General features: G+C 48.5%; 1 long non-coding RNA gene across 1 annotated transcript; it reads right to left on the bottom strand.

Annotated features, from left to right (window-relative positions):
- Nucleotides 1-2,579: 2,579 nt before the first annotated feature.
- Nucleotides 2,580-22,916, bottom strand: LOC119098475 (uncharacterized). Its single transcript, XR_005094242.1, has 3 exons — nucleotides 22,820-22,916; nucleotides 7,197-7,335; nucleotides 2,580-2,659 (listed from the first exon to the last, which is right to left on the bottom strand). It is a non-coding gene; the product is annotated as an uncharacterized LOC119098475 (long non-coding RNA).
- Nucleotides 22,917-23,263: the final 347 nt, after the last annotated feature.

Below are 23,263 nucleotides of genomic sequence, written 5' to 3'. Positions count from 1 at the left end.
CAGCGCGTCGTCGTCCAGCTCGCGCCGCGGGGGCGAGCGCGACGTCAGGCGCTGGCTGAAGTAGTCGCCGGCGGCGGAGCGCATCTCGACCAGCACGTCCAGCCGGCCGGCGCGTGCGAGGTGCACGCTGAACTGCGCCGTCCGACCGCGCCGCGCAGCCTGCAGGCCGGCACCGGCCGCCGAGGCGCCGCCGTCAGCAGGCCGCTCCTCGGCGGCCAGCGGCGCCTCCTGCGTCAGCGAGAGGCGACGGCGGAGACGGCCGCTCGCCTCGCGCAACGCATCGATGTAGGTGGCTAGCTTCTCCTCTGCCCGGCCCGACACCACGTCCGTCACCGTCAGGGTCTGTCGACACAGCAAAAGAGCCCTTAACACATGATTTTCACTATGACAGTCCACCGACAAGGTTACAGGGGACCCCCGACGAGATATGCCGACATAACGGGGGCCTTCCAGATGCACCCGCACGATCAGGGTCTGTCCCGCACCCGCAGATGCACGATCAGGGTCTGTCGCTACCAAACGTGATCCTGATGGACGCGTGTCATTCGCCGTCAGAGTTAAACGACACGACGGCAGATGCCTTCGACGCATGTTCGTCATCAAATATCTGTCATATTTCACGCATGCGTATATCTCAACACAATGCTGAGTGAATGCTCCCTCACAAACGCTTACACAGACACCCAATGATCTGAAATGTTGACAGAAAAATGTGAGCTTGAACCATCGGAAAGCTAAGAAAATATGGTATATTGTGATTGCGAAAGTTAAAGTCTCATGCTTATATCGCAATGGACATGAACAAATGTTTGCTAGAACTTACTTTAAAGCGAGTGTTCTGCGTTTGTCTGAGGCTTTGAACTGAAATAGCCAGCTTGAGGATCATTCTGTGCATATCACAGCCCGCCCCTCGTAAGACCTAATCCGCTCGAATTTGTGAGCTACAGGCCCGCGAAGACGTGCAGACCATTTCGAGAAGACTTTTTCAAGGCCACCCAGGCCTCCATGACGCCAGAATAACGGCATGCAAATACAGCCATTCCATAACCCATACGACGATCAAGGCCAAAAGTTTCATTTTTGAGTGGTTTATATCTAACGTTCGTGAGAACGACTGCCAGATAAACGGCCTTCAGTCAGCTCCCAATCAATGGCGTGCAAGGCAGGATGACGTAATCAAACAAGGACGTATTGAGAAGCGTATTTACTAGCCAGAGAAATTCTGTTGTCTAGAACAATCTTTTCCACTTATAAGTATGCCAATAGTAATAAGTGAGCTTATTTCATTAGATCTGATGCTTGCCTCGGCATCTTCAAATGTGGAACATACCCTTCGAGTACATGAGAAGTTTACATGCTTGATGCAGTGTGTCTGCTCATTTTAACAGCCTTCCTTGCGTCGCGTTGTCTGGTGAATACTCCGGTGCGTGTATTTCAGCGGGATCTTGTCACTGGACAGGAACACGTTTTCAGAGGATTTACTGCACGCAATGTTTTAAAATATGAAGCGAACTGATAATGTTGGGATAACCGGACCCGCACTTAATGAAAATATTATGTATATTGTTAAAAGAGATACACGCAATATACGCGATATAAACATAATGCGTATATTGAGTGGTGACAAGCACAAAGTTTGCACGTTAATCAAGGTGGTCGATCAAGGTGAAACACGCCGATTAACAATAAAAAACATGCTACGTAAAAGTGATCGAAAATAATATTCAGGCAAGCTTTGTGGAGTATTCGTATTTTCGAAACATTTCACGTCATCAAATCTTCATGGCCTCGGCTTTTTCCTGATGCTTACATCCCTACCACTGCCCTGAAAGCACAGTGCGTGTTGATGGGTTCAGCTCGCCATTGCGACGAGGTGACCTTCTGCATACATTGATCTCTAGAATACGGCAAGGGTGCTATAGCGTCCTCGATTGGCAATTCGCCATAGTCTTTTGATCTGAGGCGTGCGACCCTACCGCATAAATTGTCGGTGGGTCTCTTTTAACAAAGGGCTTTTGTGGATACCGCGGAACTTTAACCGATGACTCGAAGTAATGAAACTGCCGGCGCAGGCACCAAGCAGTGCAGTCAATCCTAACTAACGGGCTCAAGAGATCACTGACCTGACCGAAATACGTGCGGCGCCAATCCGAAACAATGCGATGGGCTCAACATCACACAATGAATGTCACATGGCATGGATCAACGAACTATTGACTTATCTTCTGGGCCGTTTGCAACTAAACGATATTTCTCCCTCGAAAGCGCCCTTCGCTGTGAACTACAATAAAGCATATTGATTTCAGGCATCATTGCGCAAAAAAAAAGCAAATACATACAGCTCACAGATGACTCCCGCCAATGCAAAGCCGCGCTCGACCCGCTCCTCGGCGGCGCCGCGAACCCACGAATCTCTGCGGGCGGCGACTGACCGGCAGCACGTGGAGGTCGAGGCGGGCCAGGCGCAGGGCGCTGTTGACGTTCTCGATGGGCCGGTCGGCGGCGGGCGCCGGCGGCTCGGCGGCGGGCGACACCGCCCCGACCAGCCGCAACAGCGCCACGCCGTCGGCCCAGTCGGCGCCGAAGTTGGCTGGCGGCGCGGTCGGCAGGTGCAGCCGCACCCACTCCAGCAGCTCGCGCCGGTCGGGCCCGGCCAGCGCTGCGGGGCAAAGAGGCCAGGTCACAGTCAGGATGGAGCCCGCTGTAGCCACGGTCAGGATGGAGCCGGCCATGACGTCACGGTCAGGATGAAGCCGTCCACAACGTCACGGTCAGGACAGGGCCGTCCATGACGTTACGGTCAGGACAGGGCCGGCTATGACGTCACAGTCAGGACAGAGCCGGCCATGACGTCACGGTCAGGACAGAGCCGGCCGTGACGTCACGGTCAGGATGAAGCCGGCCACAACGTCACGGTCAGGACAGAGCCGGCCACAACATCACGGTCAGGACAGAGCCGGCCACAACGTCACGGTCAGGACAGAGCCGGCCACAACGTCACGGTCAGGACAGAGCCGGCCATGACGTCACGGTCAGGACAGAGCCCGCCGTGGTCACGGTCGGGACAGAGCCTGCCATGACGTCACGGTCAGGACAGAAAGCGCCGCGTCATGCTGCAATCACCATTACCCCGCTGAAACAGTCCACCGGGTCATCGCAGCACCCGCCAGCACCAATAGCAGCTGTAAGCTGCCCACCGGAAATGCATGGACTTCACGACCTGACAAATATGATATAATGCGTGAGGGTGCGTTGATCTGTGTCTGGGTTATGGGTGCAAGTGGTCGACATTGGGCGTGCGTTTACGGTACACCGAGCTAGCGGCGTTGGCGCTACAAATGGCGAGGACACTTGTTGGACGCGGATTTTAATGAACGATGCTGTATGAGCAGCCAGCCATAGCGGCAGGCCGCGAACAGGCGCAGCGGTGACATCGGCCTCTGGGGAAAGGCCGGAGGCACCGCTTCTCCCTTATTGCGGAAGCCGACCAACAGCAGCTAGGGGGAGGCCGTCACGTGCTTGGCGCGCCGCCGCCGGCCGCGGCTTATTGTTTGCTAACCGACTATTGATCGAGGTGGTGATTGCAGGTTCTCAAGACCGAATTCGGGATGGCAGTGCAATGACATTCACGCAGCACAAGTTTCTGTCTGACTTGTCCGGCTTTCATCCACCTCCGGAGCTTTTACTGTCCAACGTCTTTTACCGACCAACGTGTGGGCGCAAAATGACCTGAGAAGTCGGCGCGCCCTATAACCCCAATCATCATCACTACAGACAAACGTTATCATCTTACTGATATTTAACCGCTATATAGGCGTATATGGGGTTACGTATATGGGGTTTTATGCGGGTTTCATCAATTCTTTGCGCGAGACCATGCTGGACTCCTTTGATTTGATGAGCTATGTTCCCCACCGTTGAAGCTGAAACGTTCTGGACTTGGCTGAATGGCGAAGTGTTGCTGAATGTCTGAGCCCGACCGAACTGTTCTTAACACGCGCCCGGGTGGCCGGTTGGTTAGGGGTCAGTTTGATCCCCCGTGAGATCTCAGAAACTAAGAGAGCTAGGGAAACCCAATTCACAGAGTGCATTGGCCTGTACGTGGGCTCCCTTATGTCAAAGCTTGAGGTTCCTAGGTCATGGCCTTCGGATCGAGTAAGGTCAAACAAGGGCAAGCTTCAGGCTGGTGTCCAAAATGCCCACAGAACCTAGATATCTGCTCTAACCAAAATATTACAGATTTATTTAAGATCAATGAACTTATATGACCTTTCAAAGGTAACGGTAATTAAAGTCGTGCAAGACCGGTTTGAGTTTTGCGTTCGAATAACCGACAAATATTACGTCAAGCATATGTCTCTAAAAACAAAACGTTGACCTGAGTCATTTTAGGTCAGTGACCTATTCTGACTTTTAAGAAGTTCGTGGAACATTTATAATGCGGTTCCTGTTGCCAATAAATTTGAAATGAGCACCAGAAGCCAACCCATACAGCAAGCCCTACTAAAATGAAACGGGCTAGTTTTGACCTAAGTCTGACCTCCGCACTTGACCCTAAGTCAACATAATTTGCTCATTCAATCGTTGTGTTACCTAAGAAAGTATCTCAGAGATGTGTGGTTTTGACTAACACTTCGTTGTTGCATCAGATTAAACGATTACGTACAAAATGATTTCGCTGAATACATGACCTGACTTTGACCTGCCGTAGGCAAGCGACCTTACAAGGTGCATCTAAATTGTTATTACCAAACGATCCGCTATTCAATGCTCTACAGCTATGCATACTTTGGCGCAGCTACGCCGCGCCGTTCGGAAACCATTCCGGAAAAAGCTTTGGGGCGTCAAAGACCGTCTCGTTTTTACAGTTTTCTCATTATTTTACCCGGCCGATGTCTGACTGAGTTGAGCTAATTGCGGATTGCTTGCATCAAGACCAAGTACTGTTTAGTAAGGTATGATGCGCATGGGCTGAAAAAGGCGGATCCTGGTCCAACGGAGAAATGACCTTGAGTATTTAGCTGTTATATGGGTCACGTCAAAAGACTTCGAAAACAATGTCATGTTCCCTACAAAGCATCGAAGATCTTTAATAATGAAAAAGACGCCAGTAACACGTAAAATGCGTGCAAATAGGAAGATGACATATGTAGAGGTGCTTGGTAATTACATTAGAGGTACTGCAGCGAAAATTTGTCTGAGATCAGCCTTTTAGCAACTGATGAAGGTTTTCTTTTTTTCTGACGGCCGATGTCACGTGCATCAGCAAGTACGCTATTTCATGGGCGTTTTTATGCATGAACAAAGGTGGCGTCAGTTATCAGTATGGATAGTCGGAAAATATTTCGATACCAAGCTTCTGTAGTTGTTCTAGTTTCTGCTATGACGAAACATCCCTTTTTCAACAGCATTGTGCAATTTTTGATCTAATTCTATCGGGGCGGATTCACGTGGCGTAAGGACATCAAACACCTTATTCCTGTGACTGGAACAGTCTTATTTTTGGACGCTGGCACCAAAAGCTCCTGGCAGAAGATCTCGCGTAACGATTTGGTTGTTCCCCTTGTTCGGTATGTCTATTCCCCACACCACCAGAAGTTCTCGCTTGATGTGTTCTTGCCATCTTTTCTGCCTCAAAAACCTGGTTATGAATCGTCACAGCCTTGTTGGCATTACAATAATAAAACACAGTACCTTATTCTAGCAACCTCTTCTGAGCATGGCACACCCAACGCTGACGTATTAAAATCGTTAAGCTTTAGCTTCTCATTTCGGCATGAGCTTAGTGTTCGTGGCCACCGCATCAACAAAAGTTGTAATACAGCGTTCTGTGAAGGTTACATCGCAACATTGGTTAACAATTAGAGTGGTCTATCCTTCATCCCACGCTGGCATAAAAACAACTTATGTGAATAATTGATTGATGTCCTTTTGTGACCAGCCTTTAACATCCACATGCCCCGAACCAAACAGCACTGCATGACTATAAGCCACGCGTTTTTTTGTGAGCAATATCATACAAGCGGCTGATACGTTTATAAAGTGTTGCATACAGTTATTGCATTTGGAAAAAACCGACCATACCTCAGGTGTGAGCTTAAAGAAGTGTTATAACAATCGTTGCTTTCGAAAAACACCAATACAACCACAGGTTTGACCTGTCACTATTTTGCTCCAACCTGAACACTCGATGTGATTGGAATCACTATACCTGTTCTTGACCGCTACATGCAGCAGTTTTTCCGGCTCAGTGCGCGGTGCATGGCAGAGCATGAGGTAAGTTCGCCTGTTCAGTATCTACCTGTTGGTGCTGCCTCCTGGACAGTTATTTTTCGTGACTCAGACACGATTTGGCTATACATCGCAATTCTCCGCGTCCGAGACCCTCGTACCTCCCCCCCCCCCCCCTCCAGGTTGGTGACGTCGTGCTTATACTCTACATCTCTGTCTGTCTGTTCTGTTGCCAAGCAACGTGCCGCTAAGATCCGCTTGACACGAGGCATCACAAAAGATGCTTTTACCACGCCTCAACGCCTCAACAACGTGACAACGACAGTGGGTCTAAAACTGTGATACACTCAAATAGAGCACACATTCAGACGCCTAGTTTGAGCAAAAGGACCTCCCACCATTGCCACTGAGCGGCATCCTCCGTATGAAGATCAGATTCATCCATCGCACAGCTTGAGACGGTTCAGTTGTGAAATTGTGCAACGCAGGCAGGCCGTTTCGCTGTGGTGTGATGATTGCAAGGTCTTTGATTTCAAACCCGAATATGCAGATGAACCTCAAATGTTAGGTGGCCCTGAATGCCTCTAGTTTTTTTTTTAAGGTTGCGTCGGGCAAAATTACAACGGGATTTTAATGCAATGCGCTGTCAGCACTAGCTGTTGACTATGAAGATCATGCTTCTATTTGACAGTGCTAGCTGAAAAAAATTAACTTGCATGACTGCCTTTTCACGAAGCTTTCAATTTCTGTAGGTGATTGCACGTAACACAAATTAAATGTTTGGGTAAAGCATAGTCGCCTGGCGAACACTGCAGAGATTTGCTTCCGTTTTTTTTTAGTCCCAAGTGCATCCATGATGGGAACGAGACGTTAATGAGATAAGATCTCAAAACGTGATGTGTTTCACCTCGGGCTCAACGTCATTATCACCGCTAGCAGACATGACCTCTAGATGCAGCGCTTACCTGGCTTTTGAAAACCCAGCCAAATCCAGAAGAAGTGCCATGCTTCCCAGAACTTCTCGAACGTCCACGAAGCCAGTCCTCCCAGTCCTTGGGCGACGTCTTGCAGCACCTCGCTGAGCGTCATGCTCACATCAAGTATCTGCAGAGCAAGGTTACAATCATCATTAACGTCACATCTTCAACTCGCCTTTACGCATTCTGCTAGTCTCAGATTTATGCAGTTAGATTTTACGACAGCGCAGCGCACCCTGGCCGGGGCTTACAATTAAGACCCTCATATCAATAGCTAAAGGTCCTAGTCCGCGCCAGGTATGAGATTTTCGTCCCATGAAATTCTTGTGCAATCCAAGAGCGAAATAAGATTAGAACTGAAATATAGGACCGGGTTGCTTCACGTAAAGTACGCACAGCTCCAAAAAACGTATTTTTATGCAAGATTTGGCAACTGACGGAGAAAGCTCGAGTGTTCTAAAATCATTTGTCCTTGAACTGAAGCGCTTTATTTCAGAAACTTGTGATGCTGGACTGAATATAACGATGTGCGGCAGTTTAAGATATTTTTGATGTACATAAAGACATGCTTTCGGTAAATTGTCGGACAAAAACCGGCCCAGGTCACATGATTTTAGAACTAGACATCCTCTTGGTCAGGCAGCCCTTTGCTCACGCCATGCAACGCAAGCTTCAGGGTGGCTTTTATCGGTTTGTTTGCATGCACACAACTGATTGCGTCGAGCAGCATGTTTTCTCAGGAAAGGTACGGTTAGGCATAGTGATAGGATATTAACAGGAAATTCGTCATCAGCTAATTTTTAATAGCCGGTTTTACCAAGAAATGCTATGATCTGCAGGCAATGATTATAGCTAAGCTTTTATGCGTTATTTGGTTATCAGATACACGAAAAGACGTAAGAGCCAACAGGAATTACGTGCAATTGATAACCATGTCTATAAAAAGCACGCGAAAGCAACACATTCGAAAAGGTGTCAGCATCACATTATTTGCATTTCTTCGCTTCTCAACATATCCGTTTTAGGCACTGGCTCCTGGAGACGCTTTTTTCATAATCTGAACACGATTGTTCATACTTTTGCGTTTCCTCAGCATCAAAATAACTTTTCGTTCCACAGAAAAACACAGAGCTGGCTCCACGCTAAACTGAAGACTCTCTAAACTTAAAACAAATTGAAAAAGCTTGGTCAAAAAAGCGATAACGCGTTCTCAGAATAACGAAACTGCAAAGTGTGTGTTGGCAAAGACGAAAACATGAAAAAGCGTCCAGGAAGGCAGAAGTTTGGAAAAGAGAATGGCATGGAAAGCGTCTTTCCGTTTAAACGCTTCGGTATCATCTTCATTTTCATGGCTGGCATACGTTGACCAGTTGTGATACCTATTTCGCTTTGTTGCGACGGAAACCTTTGCGTATTCATTCATCTAGTTTTCCATGTTGGAGACTGTTGTGTGCTAGGTGAGCCGCCGTTGTGTCCATCAAGTCTATACGTTTGGTGACTCCGTGAACAGCACAGAGTTGTTATGTAGCTGCACTGCAGCAAAAAAGTTCCAGTTTAAGATAGCAAAATTCTGCAAGGTACGCGTCTTAATCTGCAGGTGTGCTATATTTATGGAAAATGGGACATGCACTGATCGGTCTGACGATTCAATTTGCTCAAAGACTATCGTTTCTCCAAATTTCCAGGGCTTTCACGACTTGAGGCAATGCCAGACAAGAACATAGTTTGTCAGGAAACATTCATAAAATGGCTGAAAAAGTGAATCCGCAAAAAAGACACTGTAGGTCGGGCGTAGATATCTCTCAGCGGCGTAGTTGCGCTTAACGGATGGGGGGAGCTGGTGAATGAAAAAAGATTGTACCTACGCTCAGGTGGCGCGAACAAGCTTGTTCTTCCAAGACCTGTACCATTTCCTGCTATTTACCCTCGCCCTGATCCGCCATTTTTCATAACGCGAACTGTTAAGGGGATCGATAGATGGGGTCGAACAGTGTAATCTCTGCTTGACCTTTTCACACTAATCACAATAAAGCCAAACAAAAAGCACGGGCGGATTGTTCTTAACGGGATATCGCGACTGATATTAGTTTTGCGTTGTTCGGTCAATTATGGACCCCATTATGCTAGGTCAAAGGCAATTTTTCCCTGAAAATTGCCTTTTCAGCTCGATGACATCATACATACGAGGCCATGTTTCGAGCAGGCACAAAAACTGAACAGACCTGTCCCTTACTCCAGTTTGAGGGCAATTATATATATTTTTACGTGTTTTGGGGATATCTTATGATATATGGCTCCGTTATTGTAGCATTATCGGCCCGCAGCACGCGCTTCGCCGCATCGTTGGCTGGGGCGCGTCGATTCGTGCCGGCCGTAGATCGCCGCGCAGCATTCCTCAAAATCCATCGCTGCTCCGAAACCAGAAAAGCTAGGGACACTTCTCTGGCCTCAAAACACACATAATAGACGCCCTCATGAGTGCTGAAAATTTGGACGCGATCAATTGCATGCCGGAAAGGTATTGGTATTCTCGAAGGTATTATATGTGGAAAGGTATTCTCAAAAAGCCTTAAGCTTCTGGAAGGGTCGGGGGGAGGGGGGAGCTGGAGCCCCCAGCTGAATAGGAAGGTACACCGCTGGTATCAATGCAACAACGGGGTATGCTTAATAATCACAGGTGGTTCGGATGATGACTATCATTATACATAAATGACATAAATAATTGATGATTTGATGATCAAGGATGACTAGGATGATCGGTCATCACCCGAATTACGGATGATCTTCCGGATGGTGGCGGATCTGGTACGGTAAAATTCATCCACCGCCCTCATCGAACCGCCAGCAGCGAGGAACTCCAGCGGGGCGGTTAAACGCTCTCCTGGGGAGATGAGATAACGCATATCCGTGCACTGTTTCCGTAATTTGTAGGACATGACGGTGAAGGGCTTGTAGAATTCGTCGACGCACATCCGGAAGTGAACGCTGTGCGTGTTCGGGTCCGGCTCCCGCGCGAGGCTGCCACACACTCCCGCGCGTGTATGGTATTCGCCATCTCTGGTCCCGATGCAACAGGTGTCGTACGCGCCCAGCAGGCTCGCTGAGCGTGCCGCCCACGCTGTCAGCGCGCCACAGAAGCAACAGCCGCAGGAGGCGGAGGCGATCGACCATGACAAGTAATTAAAAAGGCGGAGACGGATCTACGACAAGCAATTATGATTTGCTCGCTATGGGCTGGACAACCCGTCAAAGCTTCTCGTTAAAGTTGCCATCGGATGCCAGGCATGTAGATACTGGCAAACGTGACCACAAACGTGAAAAAGCATGCTGAGGACACAAAAAAAAAACTCGAAAAGGGCATTCTTATAAAGACGAAATCTTTTAAAAAAATAATTCATAAAACGCAAAATCATGAAGAGCGCGGGCCGTGGAGCCAGACCCTCACAAATAACTACATATAAAACTTACGAACATCGGAAACACAAGACAATGACGCTGACACTCTCAGCTAATTGATGCACACCTGTCCATGGGAATTCAGCCGGTGTCCATGCACTTCCCAGAGCGAGAGCCCTTCCTGTGACACTGCCGCACCGGCTCGTCTCCAATGTCTCTGCCACTTCCGCATGGCACCCAGGGGCAGTAGCAGCGAGAAGCCCAGTAAGGAACCCTGATCCCATTAGACGTTTAGCATAACGCCACTTAGGATCACCAACGACAGATTTAGAATGGCAGTCTTCTTCACCAGACGGCGACAAATTTGTCTATTAAAAGGAAAAACTCTGTTCATTTGGTAAAAATGTAACTGCTCGCGTATAATTATGATAGATGCATCGTGGTCTGACTGAGAAGCCAGTTTTTCTCCAAATTCCATCAAACTTTAAGTAAATCAAAACATGTCAGTCAGGCCATTACCACTCAAATACCGCACACTATGGTTTGAGCACATTTGCATGATGTCATCCACATAGCCTATCTGCGGAGGACTGTCGCATCGGCTCTGGTCCGTTTCAAACTTCTGTTCCATGATTGGCCACTACTGGCGTATGCGAAAGCGCCAATTTCGAAGCTGATTGGCCACCGACCGCCACACCGCGTCACGGGCATCCACCGGTGCTGTTCAAAGCTATCAAGATGTCAAAATGCTCTTCCTGCACCTCGAGTCATCCAGCTCCACTTTCCGTGCATCGTGTGCGAAGCTGACTAACTCTGAGCGTGGGTGGAAGCTTTCCGTTAATTGGAAAGCAGCTACACTTCTAGTATTTTGTAAAATAACCTCAATGTTTTAGCTTTTTATGTATATGTGGTGTGCACAGTTGCCCACAAATGCATCCCTATCGTCTCTTGTAAAGTTGTCTCTGAGGTTTCAGATAGCGTTACGGAAGATCACAGAACTTCAAAGTTGGTAACCTCCTGCCAGATCGAGGTGCAACCATGTTAACCATGTTCCACATGATATGTCATGCTATAAAAATGCCTACGTAAATATGCAATGGGCTGCACCACGCGTATTGAAATGGGTTTTGATGCATTATTTCGGCTCAAGAGGGAAAAATCGGCACCCTGCTACATTGCGAAGAACATGCTATTTATTCGTCAGGCGGCATCTACAGTTGGTCCAGACTGGCTGCAACAGGTGAATGACTGACTTGAGGGTTTGAGGCGATTATCTGGGGAACGGTGGCCAGTAGCGCGTGTCACGCACTTGTCCGCGCTACCCACAGTGCAGTGGAAGGACCCAGACGGCAGCAGAAGAAAACAAAACTATATGGTCCTGATTGTTGATGGTAATGGGGCCAGGGACCCATGGAGAGGATAGAGATGACCTTGCTCGGTGGGGTGGAAACAACGACATCTGCTCATTTTAGTGAATCAGTGAAGAACGTATGGCTGATGTTCAGGATGCCATTTGTCCTGAATGCACGTCAGAAGGACATACTCTCTTTGGCATGTGTTGAACATGGCCTTGCTATGGCCTCCGCTGCGAGCTTTGTTTTCATTTCTATAGAAATCTGGGGACGTCTTTGCAGCGGACCCTAGACCAAACAAACAGGTCAAAAATATGTCCGCCTCTGGGCTTGCCTACATTTACCCAGATAAACAGCACTGGGCGATGCTATGTATACAAATCAGCGGCATGATCGTTTTAGCCTGGCTTGCTGTGCCGTCTGGATTGTGAGCGCGCGTTACGTCTGGGGGACGCCATCAGCCTGCATTTTTTAACACGTTAACTTTTTGACCCGTTAACTCTTGTAGGGGTCCAATTGATGTCCCACGAGGGTTTCTCCGAAGTGGTTTCCGAACGGCGCGGTGTGGCCGCGCCAAATTCTGCATAGCTGTAGACGATTGAATAACAAGTCGTCAGGCATCAAAAATTGATACGTGCCTTATACGGTCACTGACCTATGGTAGATCAAAGTCAGGCGATGGTTTCAGCGAAGTCAATTTCTAGAGAATCGTTCAATCTGATAAAACAACGAAGTGTTGGGCGAAACCATACATCTCTGAGGTACTTTCTAAGACAACACAACAATGGAATGAACAAATTACATCGACCTAAGGTCAAATACGAGGGTCAGACCAAGGTTATAACCAAACTGTCTTAATTCTCTGACGCTTGCTGTATGGGATAGTTCCTGGTGCTCATTTCGAATTTATTGATAACAGGAGCCAAATTATATACCTTCCTAGACTTTTTAAAGGTCAGAATAGGTCACTGATCTAGAATGATCCAGGTCAACATTTTTTTGTCAGGAACATACTGCCTAGCGTAATATTTGTCGTTTATCCAAATGCAAAAATCGAAGCGGTCTTGTGTGAAATTGGCTACCATGACCTTCAAAAGGTCCAACAAGGTCACTGACCCAAATGAGTGTGTGAGCTTTTGCTTAGAACAGTTGTCTAGGTTCTTTCTAGGGGCCCTTTGTAGGACCAGCCTGGAATTTGACCTTGTTTTACCTTTTTTGCCCCAAACGTTCAAACACCTATGAACCTCAGACTTCGCCCTAAGTGAGTTCACGTACAGGTCAAGACACCCTGTAAATTTTGTTTATCTAGGTCTCTTAGTTCCCGAGATCTCGGGGATCAAATTGACCCTCCACCCGAGCGAAGGACATCCAACCGGTCACCCGGGCGCGTGTTAAGAAATGCCTTGATTCCCACCCAAAGCTTCAAGATTCCATCTATATGATCAATATATGTGCCGTAAGTTTCACGCACTGCAAGGCTGTAGGCACTGCACATTTGTAAGCAACTTTTCAGTGGGATTGCCATGAAGTCCGTACTCGTTATCTCTCAGCATCAGTGCTCGTCAGGTGGCAATCCAGCATCAGTGAAGAAAGGAGCTACATTTAAGATATGGATAACACAGCATTGGCCCGTCCGAATGTCTGCTATCGAGCGGACGACACTCCACCGTCGTTGCCCCGCCGTTAACGATGTGTGATAACCTGTCTCCTGTCTTTTCAAACTCTGGACGTCCGTCTCGGCAGCTGTGTCGACATTGTGCTTGCTTCAAGCGTAGCCATTCGAGGATTTGCCGGTGAGAAAGCGGGGTGCAGGTCTAAATTTCCCCGCGATACCAGCATGCAAGGCTTTTGACACACACACACACACACACACACACACACACACACACACACACACACACACACACACACACACACACACACACACACACACACACACACACAACACACACACACACACACACACAGCACACGCACACGCACACGCACACGCACACGCACACGCACACGCACACGCACACGCACACGCACACACACCACACACACACACACAAACGCATACACACATACACACACACACACCACACACACACGCACACACGCACACCACAAGAATCGTGCAATACCGTATTAGTGTAGCTCGCCGCGTTCGTGTGCGAAAGTTCACCCCAACCATAGCGCATGCCATAGATTCGTTGGCTTTGGTCTGTGTTAAGTATGTTTGATCTGCCTACCAAATGCGCAGCAAATTCAACGCTACTCTTCCCAAAGGAATACCAGCAATCGACTTTGAGAGCCCTGGAAATTTTCATCTCACCCAAACGCATGCCCCTGGGAACTGCGTGGAGCGACCGGCCGAGGGCATACGAGCATCGCGTGACTAAAGTACCGCATCGGTGGCAGTGCAGGCTGAAATACGAGGGTCATGAATTATTGGTTTAGTGATGCATTTTTCTATGTAGTTGTCATGTATTGAATGAAATTCAGCTGACCTTCGTTTCATCCAAATGAAAAGAACTAGGGAACCAGCTTTCCGCGTGGCGTCATAGAATGGCGCTAAAATAACTGCTTGACACTTTTACCGGCATGCGTCACTTGAAAAAGCGTAAGTACAGCTGTTGGAAAGGGCTGAAACGAGTAGCCACACAAGAAAACAATGCTTATCCACCATGTGGTTTATTATTAAAATCCAAACGTATGTGCGAATTCAATGTCCTGAGAGCAAGCCGGCCCGCGCTGTAGTCCCCTCCGGAAAGAGAATGTCCTGGTTCTTGCAGAATGCAGTGCATGTTTAGAATCAAACTGGGGGCAGTCTTGCAAATCGAATCGTGAGGTGGCTGAGCAGAAATATGGCCCAGCCTACCCAGAAGACATGCCAACAAAATGGTCTCTTCCCATATTTGGTCCACTTTGTCCACTTTCTCTTCTCTTGTAGTTTTGGTTTCCTGTTCAGTTCGCTTATCAGACCAAAGTAAACTTGTTGAGTCAGGAATACGAGGGAACATGCATTTTGCGATGTCCATGTTCTGTAATATGACAAAACGCTTCTAAACTTTTGTGAATTCAGAGTCAAGTCTTTAATTTATGCGACACACCTTACATAATACCGCGAAACTGCGATTTGGCCACGAATAACTCGAGAATCGCCGGTGGTAAACCCCCGCAATCCCATAAGTTCTGAAAAAACGTAGCGAGAGGCGACGGCTTTCATTATGCTTCGGTCCAGATCGGACCGCCTTGCGTGGTGCGGAGCGAGCAAATCTGCCTCATTGGCATCCAGAGAACTCGATACTGGCGACTGATTCATAGAGGGCGAGAGGGGCGAGATAGTGCTGGATTGACGACTGGATCATAGAGGGCGAGAGGGGCGAGAGAGTGCTGGATTGGCGACTGTCGACTCCCAGTCGAATCCATCCCTTTTTAAAACTTGCCAGAGCAAGTGAACAATATAGGCCGCCGTGTGCCAATCGTTACACATCATCCAGTGGCAAGGAGACTGATTTGGTAAAAATTACAATATTGCAATCAAAGCTATCGAAACAATGTAACGACTTTTGAATGAAGATGATCTTATAATAGTGAAATAGTTGCAGTTGTTCCATAAGAGGTATTTCAAAATGAATTTTCGGACTATGTGACGAAGGTGCGTGAAGGACAATTCAGTGACAGGGCCCTCTTGCTTAATGACTAAAGCGTATACAATTATTTCAATGTCATCCTATTTCCATCGTATGATTCATGCCTTACATTGCTACGAGCACCAAGCCATCTTAGAATATAGCGAGTAGTAAAACTAAAAAACACTAGTTTTAACCGCGTTTCTCTCTGACAGTCATCTAAACTGTAACATCGTGCGTAGTGACATATGACATATGCACTAGTACTATGGCACTATCAGTTTGTGAAATGTCGGAAACATTGGACGCGCCGGTCCACCATGTCATCGGAGACCATCGATTTTACGTAGCCCAAATTCCTTCGATACTGATACTGATCATAGCCGCCGTCTGTTGTGGCACCCCAAATGGACATCTGTCCGCGGCAGAGCGCATTGCAGTACTTATTTCCTGATCCTGGCAATTCGACACCGGCCGGCGCGACCGCCATCAATTCACCTGTCCAGCGGCTGTCCGGCGGCGACGCCAGTGACCGAGCCCAGACGGCTCAGTAACCTGCCCCGCGGGCATTGGCAGCGGCCTGACCTCTGACCCGCAGTCGGTCGCCGCCGGCGCCGGCTCCTTTGCGTCAGCGTCGCCAGCGCCATCTGTCACGCGCGTGCTCGTTCGGAGCACTCGCGCGCCGCGTAGGCGGGCTGGGTCGGCGGCGCGAGGCGGCAGGCGGCCGGGCCGTGATTTAGAGACGTTAGGGGGGGGGGGGGGGGGGGGAGGGGGCAGGCCCTGATTGGATGATGTTCTCTGAAGCGCATGGACTAGCTGCTAACTGTGGAACCGAGCAAATGCAATGTCGTGAAGCGAATGGCCGCTGGCACGATCGAGTGTAACACACGCGGACGCGCTTGATTTCCACCAAGAACGCGTGCACGTGCAGTGGGACAAAAACAGCATTATTTTTACACGACAGAAAGCATGCATTCTTTACGGACAACCCCAGGTATCCGCGTTCGGCTGCATGTTCATACTGAGCCGCTACAAGTCGGGGCCGCCGGTCAATGACAATCATATCTGGGGTGATCTCATTTCGGAGCTTGAATATGCCATTGTTATGTTACTTTTGCTTCTCATGTCTCCTGTCCAGGGCTGTAGTTTCCTAATCAGTCGGTGGCTTCAGTGCCCCATCGACTTTTTTGCGTATTTTTGAGGTTGCCTTGCAATTTTCCTTGCTCGCTCTTTCCCCTCCCAATTATTATGCGAAGCTACATCCCTGTTTTATTCAGATAACATGCACGTGTACAACACCTTTTGCGGTGCGAGATAAGCGAGGTGAGAACAGAAGTTAGTACTACGGATAAGACAATACTAATAGCTTTATTCCTCGAAGAATAACCATAAGAATGGAAGTTCTTCTTGTTATTCTTCAAGGAATAAGGCATTAATATAAGACAATATGGCAAGGCAAGGCAAGGCAATATTAGTATTGTCTTATCTATATGCATGATGTTCCTCGCAAATGCACTCAAAAGTGACAGAAATGAGCATTATGGCCACTTGAATAACACCAACACATACCTGAACGATGTATTGGGAACCCCCTCACATAGGCATTATCATTGCATTCCATATCCGTTTTTTTAAGGTGTCTGGCGGACAGAGATACACCGGTGTTTAGTGTTCGGGCGTAAGGCTATAGTGTCTGCCCTTGAATCTGGCGAGTCATCGCAATTGTCAGCTAAGAAGCCACACATTTTGGAACATTTTACTTCTGGGTATTATGAAAAATACGCAAACTTTGTGAGTGGTGATGTAACCACAATGAACTCGGCTGCATGCCTACACAGTTTTTATTACCTAACCTTTCTCAGTTTGAGTCATAGCATATTGCATGTGGTCAGTTTCGGAAAAAGTGACATCGGCCAATTTCCCGTCGATAACAGACGCACCCATGGTTCGAACAGTGTAAGCATCACCCATTACTTGTACGCCGAGCATTCGCTCGCGACGTGCAGTTGGTTCCTTCGAGTCTTTGCCTGCTACGATAGCCGAGCTCTGACATCAATCCTAAAAACGCCCCCAAAACTGGCGGATAACTAGCCTTGCACCCGTAAGTGCCTGACCGGATGCACGCGTTGCGAGGCGCGTGCGCCAGCGCCAGCGGTCGTCCGACGCATCCTCCGTCCGTCTGAGCTTGTCCCAGGTCGTTATAATGCCGGGATCGAGATTTGGACGTGGTTTGAACAAGCGATCTCCATCTGTTTGACAATGTGGCAACCTGACCCGAGCACGCCAGGGGAATGGGGGGTTATATATACCCAGCCTCAATTGGAATGTTACGGGAATTAACGCCTGGTCGTGCCGCTTGTAAACACCCGCAATTCGACATCGTAAACTGTTGACGCAATGTATTTCTAGTTGCCAACAGTAGCACGGAACTGCGATAAATGGATGGCGATAAGTTTACTTCTAGAGGGCATAACTGCCTGCTGGCCATTAATTAACACGCGCTCGGGTGGGGGTCGAATTGACCCCCTCCCAAGGTTTTCCCTGAATGGTTTCCGAACGGTGCGGCGTAGCCGCGCAAAATGTTGCATAGCTGTAGGCAATTAAATAGCGGATCGTCGGGCATTACAAATTTAGATGTACCTTGCAAGGCCGCTGACCTATGGAAGGTCAAAGTCAGGCCATGGTTTCAGCGAAAGCAATATCTAGGAAAACGTTCAATCCGCTCGAACAACTGAGTGTTAGACGAAGCCATACATATCTAAAATACCTCCTTAGGCAACACAACGACTGAATAAACAAATAACATTGACCTAGAGTCAGGTATAAAGGCCAGACTAAGGTCAAAACCAACCAGTTTTGTTACTCTCGGGCTTGCTGTGTGGGGTGGGTTCTGGTACTCATTTCGAATATATTGATATTAGGAACCACATTATACACCTTCCATGAACTTTTTATAAGGTCAGCATGGGTCACTGACCTAGAATGACCCAGGTCAACACTTTGTTTTTAGGAACATACTGCCTAGCGTACTCTTTGTCGCTTATCCAAATGCAAAACTAAAGGCAGTCTCATATCATTTTGGTCACCACGGCTTTTAAAGGTCAAACAGGGACCTTACCAGAGCGTGTAACTTTTTAGTTAGAACAGTTGCCTAGGTTCTAGGGGACCTTTGGAAACAAATCTGAACTTTGACCTAGTTTGACCTTCTTTGACTCGAAGGTCATGACCTAAAAACCTGAAAGTCTGAACTAAGATAGTTCACGTACAGGTCAATACACCCTATAAATTTGGTGTCTCTAGCTCTCTTAGCTCTCGATATCTCAGCGGGGGTCAAATTGACCCGCACCCGAGCGAAGACTATCCAACCGGCCAGCCGGGTGCGTGTCAAACAAAACCAGCATCTATGTCTTGCACAAAATCCTTGTCATTATCATTCACAAATGCTTCCGCGACATTGTCGACTATTTTATGGTCATTCTACAGAGAATCGAGCCGAGGGATGGAGCTGACAAGTTTGCAAGAATGGCTATGCAGCTGAGAAGACCACACTGTCAAAAGTCGTCCGGCCAGTACAGCTCGACGAAACTACGCCGCTAGGCCTTGGTACAACCCTCTCACTCGAGACCGCTTCAGGCCACCTCGCCATATTGCGCCCCCAGCCACGCTGCGGCTCCTTCGGCAGCCGCGCCGGGCACACTGTACCGCCGGCAGTGCTCCCTCCACGCATGCCTCGACTATTTACCGAGCGCTTTGTCATGACGAATATCGCGCCGCCCGTCATGGGATATGCCGCTATCGCAGCGTATCAGGCGGCCGGCGACGGTCGACGCGCGAGAGAGGTGCCGGCGCGGTGCCGCCAGGAGCCCCGGGGGCATCGGCGCCGGCCGGCTGACACGCCCTCCATAACGGCTGCAGACAGCTGGGAAGTGCTGTCCGCAAGGCGCCGGCGGCGTACGGTGGTCGATGTGGCGCTGCGCTGAACAGCGAATTGCGTCATCAGGGAACGTGGGTGTTGTGGCTGCACGCGATGGCCGCGGCGCCGACGACGCAGCGCGGTACCGCGGTGACGCCGGTAATGATGACGCATGGATTCCACCAAACTTTATCAAAACTATGCATCACTACATCACTGACAGCGCGCCAGCGGTAGCATTGCAAGAGTTCTGTGGGGGCGTTGTTTCACGGAGGCGCCTTTTCCTTGGCCACCGGAGGCGTAACGTGACGCCAGAACCACGAGACGGCACGGCACGGCAAGCGCACAGCGCGCGCGTCGTGCACCACAACCGGTCCTGTCTCACAAACAGGTGGGCTCCCTCCGGTGGTAGTCACTGAGAAACAGCCGCCTGAAGTCCGCTGGATACCATTTAAGCGTGCCGCGATAATACGTCCAGAGCTTTGACTTCCACAGAACTGCGTGAATGAAGTTAGACCACATTGGTTTGTACATTGGTCTTGGAGACGTTGAAGATGCTCGTCATAGACGTTATCGAGCACCCTTGACCGGCAATGGCGGGTGTTCAGTTACGAGCTAAGTCCCCTCGCTGCATCACACGTCACCTCCCCTGCGGTATCAGTGAAGAGCACGCTTGTCTGGCTAGCTCAATGCTGCTCGATGTCCTCATGCAGTGGATAAGCAGGTGGGCGTAAGGCGCAGATTAACCCATAAACCCTGCCCTTTGGTTATTTGGGCAGGATTTATCGCCACAGGTGCATGGTGCTACCATTATCGATGTGGCGTTAACATGAACAGCATCCCCTGAATTCAAAATCAAACCGAAAAACCGAATTGACTATTTCTAAAAAAGATAAAACGTAAGAAATCGATCACAATAAATGGATGATTGCCTTTTTATCCATACGAGTCTGCTTGTAACGCTGGGAACAACAAAAAAACTCGTCATGATAGCAAGGTGCAGTTGGATTTGGGGCGTCTTATGTGGTGTTTCCATCACGCTTCCTACCTGTGTGTGTGTGTGTGTGTGTGGTGTGTGTGTGTGTGTGTGTGTGTGTGTGTGTGTGTGTGTGTGTGTGTGTTTGAGTGTATGTTTTGCTTACCGCTGTTTGGATGTATCACAGCAAATTATATTAATTTGAATACATAGCAAATTATATTTACAATATGCACAAGATGCATCAAGTTTATAGGCATCCACTAGCGTGTTTCGAGTTGATATAATGCAGAGCTTCCCAATAAAATCCAAAACCTTGCTAGGTACACTGTACTTCTGCACTTGAGTTTGAATGAGATTATCTCAGCCCGTTCAGTTTTCGAATCAGGCGTTGAGAGTATCAGAAGAAATTTCAGAACTCACCATCCCAGCCACTTCCATGCCCTGCCAGTGTATTTGAAGGAACGGACCCTAAGATAACCCTTAACTTTGATATATATATATATATATATATATATATATATATATATATCAACCATTGCATATAACTTTTCAGGTTCTGTTCTTAGCATTTTGATTTGTTATCAAAGTTGGACATTGTGGATTCTTATTGAAACTTTTATTCTGACAATATTCAACCTTCAATAAACCAAAAGGTCAGTTAAAGGTTGACCTTTCATGGATCTCTTAGCCTTCACCTCATACACTGAAAGGCAATATGGTCATAATAATAGCTCCTAGCATAGAATGTAAGTATAGTTTACTGCATGGCTCAAAACATTTTAGTATTTGTTGTTTTAAACATAACATCTCCAAATATAACCCCGCTCCTTCAAACACAAAGTTGGTGATGGCTCTATCCTAGAGCCCGGCACCACATTCCCTCCGGAGGGTATGCTTTTCTTTCGTATGCATGCCACTTTGCTTCCGGCGTTCAAATGGATGGTTGTCGAAACTTGTGAAAGGAAGCAGCAGCCGTGGCGCTAGGTGATATTCCGCGTGCTAGAACGGACACATCAGTCTTGATGCTCTTTCCAAGAGCGTGACGCATGCCGATACGCCTCAGTCGCAGGTGTGACGCTCCGCACCTATTTTGAAAGGCGAAGGAAAGAAGTTTAATCTATGGGAAGAGTAGTCACTTCAACAAAAAAGTGCGCATATTGCAAACCTCCAAGTAATGCTGGAGTTAAAAAACTTGAATGACGAGTTAAAAAAAGTATGACGAGACATTTTACGTAAGTGACGTAACAAGCGCATAACATGGAGTGGTCCGATGTACTTCACTTCAAGTATGATTCTTATAACTTCACCACTGATATTTTCGCAATGTGCATTTTAACCCTCCCACATCGAACCACGAAATGGTTGCGTACATCGAAGATATAGTTGCGTGATATACTCCAGGAAAATGCCAGATCCCGAATTAGGCAAACACCGACATAGCGCGCGTGGCTCAGTGCCGCGTGATTGGTTCTGTCGGGCAACTAGACGGCACTTTCGCAACACGGGGTGCTTTTCACGTTATCACCACATGCTTGTGATTTGCAGCATATGTGATGTCTGTCTCCTTTAGCCTATGTCCTAACTGATGAATCCTAACAACCGCGGAACGGTAATACTGCGTGCCAAAAAAAATGTGCGAATCACCGAACCAAAAAGATCGCACGCCAGCACTTGCAAAAAACTGGCCTCGGTGGTAACGAACGTTAGAAGAGGATGAACCGCTTCGGGAGAACAGATGCAAGAGAAAAGTAAAGCCAGCCTGATGCATTCTCACGTATGCCATTAAGTTTGCTTAGGATGCAAACACATGAAGACCCTGCTAAGCGCTGAAAATAGTTTTCGCCAATCGAATGGGAGGCACAACGCCTTCGAAATGTCCAGTAACATGGTCAATCCAGTAGTATGCAATCCAGTTTTATATTCCTAGTAACAGCCCAGCAACTTTGAATTACATGTTGTCTTAGAATTCTCCTATATCTAGCCATATCACAAGCGATTTGAAGTTAACATGCATACGGTTTCGGTCAGCCAAACTTCTTGCCATCCTGTGACTGCAGCGAATGTATCTGGGAAAAACAGCAAACATCTCACGTAGCTGCAAATGCTCTTACAACGTGACACTAGTAGGAATCATGCTACTAGGCAAAAGGTGCAGCAATAACTCACTCGTCACCCTCCGTGGGCTTTGAGAGAATCGTCGAGGTCTACGCCAAAGGTCAACTGCCTCAAGGTCACACCGTGGATCACAGCCGCAGGGACACTTTCGACTGCGACGACGACGGAGCAGCAGCAGCACCTGCTGGCGACTTGCAGCGAGACATGCTCGGCACACGGCTCTCCCACCCCCGGCTTACCTGTGCACTCGATGATACCGCACCCAGTCGCGGAGGTCAGCTCCGGTCAAGGTCACGGACCGCCGAGCGGCGCCGAGAGCTGCGGCGCGCGCGCACCTCGCTGCTCGCGTCGGCAGACGGCCGCCTCTGAGCGGCCGAGCTTCTGGCTGGCAGCGGCCGCGGGGCGGCGCGCTGCTCGCACCAATCTTTCCGACAGCTTACCACAATCGGAATGGTATCAGGATTTAAACGACGCCTAGTGTTTGCCCGGCGATACCGAGTCGCGCCGCGCGATAACGTGCAGCTCTCACGTCAGATAAGCTGTCGGCGCTACCAGCAGAAGCCTACCTGTCCAGTTGAACCCAATGCCACATTACCCGAAGTTGTTGGTTCTTCGGGTGTCACTTCCCGGCTATGTATCATAGTGCTGCATGGTGGAACTTTTTGGATAAGATTCCTATGCCC

This window comes from Pollicipes pollicipes, unplaced genomic scaffold (genome assembly GCF_011947565.3).
Source record: "Pollicipes pollicipes isolate AB1234 unplaced genomic scaffold, Ppol_2.1 Scaffold_4740;HRSCAF=5597_pilon_pilon_pilon, whole genome shotgun sequence".
Classification (NCBI taxonomy): Eukaryota; Metazoa; Arthropoda; class Thecostraca; order Pollicipedomorpha; family Pollicipedidae; genus Pollicipes; species Pollicipes pollicipes.
Note: the sequence above shows the minus strand (reverse complement) of the source record. Positions and strands in the feature narration are given on the sequence as shown.